Genomic DNA, 5,516 nt, shown 5'->3' on the forward strand with positions numbered 1-5,516 from the left:
TGTGTATTGTGCATTTTATTGGTAAGCTGTCAAGTGCTGTATGATCTTATTGAAGATAGACTCTAAGTGCAGAAGATACTCTTTTGTCTGCTCCAAAATTACCTATCCTCCGGCAAGCTGGACCTACCTTCGTAACAAGTAGAAAGGAAACAGCAGTTAGAGTTATTAAAAGCATTGTGTACCTGAGAGTGCTAGAAGGTAAACTGTTTCCAGATGAAGTTAGTGTTGTTTACCCAGTTCCAGTGGGAAACAGAAGTTGAAACCACAACCATGAAAAGTACTAAGAACTTCAGCACAGCATGCTTTCTAAAGGGAATTCCAGCTGATGGCCTCAGCTTCCCTAGTGAATTTCTGATAAATGATTTTAAGTGCACAGTTTGATAATGTCAACTGTCCACTGCTAGTGGATCTTTTACTTTCCTTCCCCTAAGGAACGCTGCTCTGTCCAGGACCTCAATCAGAAACCGCAGCCTATTTGGGCTCTCACAGCCAATTTTTGCTGGAGGCCTGTAGGGATCCATTTTTTTTTTTTTGAGGTTACTTCTTTAAAATAATATGTTTATTCATTCCAGAACTTTGTGCAATGATTTTATTCATATTTGCTCTCCAGTCCTCTCCCAAATTGTTCTGGATGCACCCTTTACTTACCTGCTTCTAAGTCATGTCCTCACTTGCTCTTTTTTAATTTTTATTTTAAACAATTTATTTATTTATTCACTGTTTGCATAGACCATCTTGCAGCTGATGTCTGGCCTTCTGGCTAATCTTTCCTCCTCTCTTTTGGGATGCTCCCTGAGACTAGAGGGTATAGTTGTTCTGCTGCAAAGCTATTAATCTGGTATGGGCACCTCATAGTCAAATTTTCTCCTAACTTAGAAGAGTTCTGATTTTATGTAACCCTCTCCTTAAGTATTTATATTTCAAAATTACATATATTTTTTTCTATATTTAGTTTATATATTGCTGTATTAGGTTCCTAGGTTGCTGACTCTCCCTAGAATGCTAACTTTCCTCCGTAAGAAACCTATAATTTCTAGAGGTTCACCAATTAGTTCTTATTTGCAATTTCTTTTTATTATCCCTAATTCATCTTCTGCAGTCCTTTTTTTATTAAGCAAAGAGAGGCGAGACTTTTCATCAGTTCCACATTTGAAAAAAAAAATTAAAATTAAATCCAAAAATTCTCCCCATTAGTTCTGAATTCTGAATAAATTCTTAATTCTGACATTCATTTTACAATAGGTGTGGTATGATGCAAATGAATGTTCCTATGGTTATGACACATATGTTACAAAAGAATTTTACATAACAAGAAACAAATCCTTAAAGAAATATTTAAAGTTTCTCTTTGGATCATGTTTTTCTGAAATGTGTTGGTGTTTAAGAACTGCCTACTGTTTTTCTGTTTTAGAAATTATGTGCAGAGCTTTGTCTTAAATAATTGTATTATGAAATACAGTTATTAGTCAGACTTCTTAACAACATATATTTTTAATTAGTTATCAACAAAGAAATGACTACGTTTAAATATTTCCCATTGATTTTTACTACCATGTATGATACTAGATGTATTTTGGCTCACATTGGTATCTGAAGTTTAACAGTGTAAACACAACCACTTATTTAAAATTTAACTTCCTTAGGAGAAAACAAGTAACAGGGCAGGAGCCTACCACAGAAAGCCTTTGAGAGACTCTACTTAGCAGTGTATCAAAGCAGATGCAGAGATTCATAACCAAAATTTCAGCAGAGTACACGGAATCTTACGATGAAAGGGGGAGTTAATATGACTGAGAAAAGACAGGAGTTCCACAAGGACAAAATATATCAGGGCACGGAGGTCCTCTATGAGACTGTTTCTCCAACCAAGGACCATATATGGATATACCCTAGAACCTCTGCTCAGATGTAGCCCGTGGTAGCTCAGTAACCAAGTTGGTTTTCCTAGTAAGGGGAACAGGAACTATTTCTGACATGAACTCAATGGCTGGATCCTTTACCTCCCCACAACCCCTGAGGGAGGAACAGCCTTGCTAAGCCACAGAGGAGGGCATTGCAGCCAGTCTTGAAGAGACCTGATAAGCTAGGGTCAGATGGAAGGGGAGGAGGACCTCCCCTAGCAGTGGACTTGGAAAGCGGCAGGGAGGAGATGAAGGAGTGAGAGTGGGATTGGGAGGGAATGAGGGAGGGGGCTATGGTTGGGATACAAATTAAATAACTATTTGATTGTGTCCGTTTGTCCATAAAACTATATTAGAAAATTTCAAGATAGAAAATAAGACTGATGCAGAAAACTATTTCCTTAAATGGAACACAAGAAATGAAGAGATATCTCAGTGGTTAAGAGTGGGAAAGGCGCATAGGAGGAGATGAGGGAGGGAGGATAAGATTAGGAGGGGATGAGGGAAGGGGCTACAGCTGGGATAAAAAGTGAATAAACTGTAGTTAATATAAAAAATAAAAATTTAATTTAATAAAATAAATAAAAATTTTAAAAAGATTACTATAAAAAACTTAAAAAAATAATTAAATTTTCTGAACTTTACTCTTCTGCCTAAAATTACAATTGTGAGACATAAATCAGTTTATTGTAATTTATTTCATTAATTAACATCCCAATCAGATCTTACCCTCCCTCTTCTCCTTCACATCCTTCTCTCACTTCCCCCTTTCTGGTCAAAGGGAGGCCTCAATGTATATCAACCCAACTTATCATATTAAGGGAGCATTGAGGGAATGTCTAACCATACCTGGCCCTACCAAAGACATACCTTATGGGAGAGTGCCAACCCCTAACACTATGAAGTATATTCCACTGATCCTGCAGGCAGGAGCCTATCAGAGCTGTCCTCTGAGAAGCTCTACCCAGCAGTGCCTCAAAACAGATGTTAGGACTCACAGTCAAACTTTGGGCCATGCTAGGGAGTCTTGTGGAAAAGTGGGAGGAAAAAGAAATGGACCTGGAGATGACAGAAGCTTCACAATGATATCAACAGAGCCAACTAACAAGGGCCCAGTGGGGCTTGCTGAGGCTAACGCATCAACAACCAAGAACCAGGCATGGACTGGACCTAGATTCTCCATTCAAAATGTAGCTGGTGGGTTACTTAGGCTTCATGTGGGTCCTCAAGTAAGGGAAGTGGGAAATGAATCTGACAAGGACTTTCCTAACAGGATTTTGAAAACTTCACACTGGCAGGACTGGCTTGCCAGGCCACATGGGAACAGGACACACTCAGTCCTGGTGTGAATAGACCATCTGTGGTTGATAGAAAGTAGGATCCTCTTTTCTGAGGGATAGGTGAAGAGGAGGAAGTGAGGGTGGGACTGGGAGGCAAGGTGGGACTGGACTACAACTAGGATATAAATAAATAAATAATAAATAAATTAAAAAGAAAAGGAAAGAAGTTGCAGTAGGATTAAGAACATCCTCTCCTTTTGAGGGTAGACACAGCAGCCCAACTAGGGGAAAGAGATCCAAGGAAAGCAACATAATCAGACAGCCACACTCCTGTTGTGAGGGAACATGTATGAAGACCAAGCTTCACATATGTTGTGTATGTGTAGAGGGCCTAGATTCTTCCATGCATTTTTTTTTTTTTTTTTGGTTGCCTGTTCAGTGTCTGTGAGCCTCCATTGGCCTAGCTTAATTTACTCTGTAGAATTTCATGTAGTGTTCTCTGGTTCTTTAAATCCTTCCTTTCCTCATTCCACAGATTTCCCGATGTGTGCCTAATGTTTGTGGGTCTCTGCATATGTTTCCATAAGTTGTTGGGTGAAGCTGATCAGAGGACAGATATGACAGGCTCCTATCTGTAAGTATAGTGTCAAGGTGTTGTCTCTCTCTCATAGGATGGGTCTCAAGTTGGACAGTCATTTGTTGTTATTCTCTCAGTTTCTATTCCATCTTTATCCCTGTGCATCTTGTAGGCAGGACAAATATTGGGTCGAATGCTTTTTGGGTTCTTTGGTGTCCCTCTCCTTCCATTGTTTAAATGTACCACACATTCTGCATCCATTCCTCTGTTGAGGAATATCTATGTTGGTGTTCTGTTCTGGGAGTTGTCTTCTGTGCCAACGAGTTCAAGGCTGTTAAGAACTTCTTCTTCTAATAGATTTAGTGTGTTTGCTTTTATGTTGAGGTCTTTGATTGGACTTTAGTTTTATACAATCATATTTACATCTGTTGCAGATGCAGATTGTTATTTCTACTCAAATGTAGGTTAGATTTTGTTTTGTTTTACTTATATTATTAACTTGTGAACTCATTATTTTCTCAAAGCAATAAATAAAAACTATGTGTTAGTTTCTCAGGTAAAAGTTTCTTGCTGAAATACTGAGACTTTTTCAATCGTTTGGGGCCCTGAATTTCTTAGTTATTGAGGTTATTTCCACATATGCTACTTGTTCATCATGCTAACTTAACAAAGGGTGGAAAGGCAAGCAGCAGAGAGGTGGGAAGTAAACAAAGAAAAGGTCACTACCTTTTTTTTGGGAAACTCATTGTGAAACTACGCCCATGTTCTCTCTTATAGTCTCAAGATTATGAACTGTAAATCAATCTATGTGAATATAAATGAAAAAGGTTATAAATATGAAGAAAATCACCTAAAAACAAATGTCTTTGGGAATGCCTTTCACAGGCTGCCATACCACAAATGGATTCAGTGCTCAGTATTTATTCTTTATCCTCCAGAGTTCCAAAAATTTCCATGACATAATTATATTCTTCTACTTTTTCTACATCTGTTCCTTCAAATGTGGTACTATATTCTGAAATATGTGGTCGATGTTTTACAGTCCAGAATTTCTGTTTTGTGTTTTAATTCCTGTCAAATTATATTAACACATGTCATAGAGCTCAGAAAACTTTAAGTCTTATAAAATATTAAGGTATGGCTTAATAAAGCTTCATGGAGAAATAAGTCATTACAAGCTATGCTTTACATCTATTGTATATATAATTTTACAGACATAACTTGAAATTATGAAAGTAGAAGTAGGACAGTGATCTGGGTCAACTGGAAATTTCAAGTGACTTAGATTATCATTACAAATTTCCTAAGTCAACTGTGACTTTTACACTGGGGGCATATTAATGAAAGCTAATATGGACTGAATGATTATTAAGAGACAGACATCGAACTCAGTAATTAACCTACATAATGTTACTCATCTTGAAAATTCTATATGATAGTATTTTAAAGTTTTATAATTCATAAAACTGGTCTAAAATCACTTAAACAAAATTTGAGGGTCTAGCATATTATATCTAAAGTAGGTCAGACAAATCATGTGGGCTGTCTAATTTATGCTTTGTAACAGCTGAAGAAAGGTCAGCAACAGTATATCTAGTCAAACGTACAATACATATAAAAGCACTAAAAAACCAGCAACAATATACTTGGAAATGAACAGTAAGTATAGTTAATATGTATTATAAATGCCCTTGTGCCCTTAGGTTAAAATTTGCTACTTGGCTATTTCACACTAAGTGTACAAAATCATTTTGCTAT

This window comes from Psammomys obesus, unplaced genomic scaffold, assembly GCF_907164565.1.
Source record: "Psammomys obesus unplaced genomic scaffold, mPsaObe1.curated_primary_1811, whole genome shotgun sequence".
Classification (NCBI taxonomy): domain Eukaryota; kingdom Metazoa; phylum Chordata; class Mammalia; order Rodentia; family Muridae; genus Psammomys; species Psammomys obesus.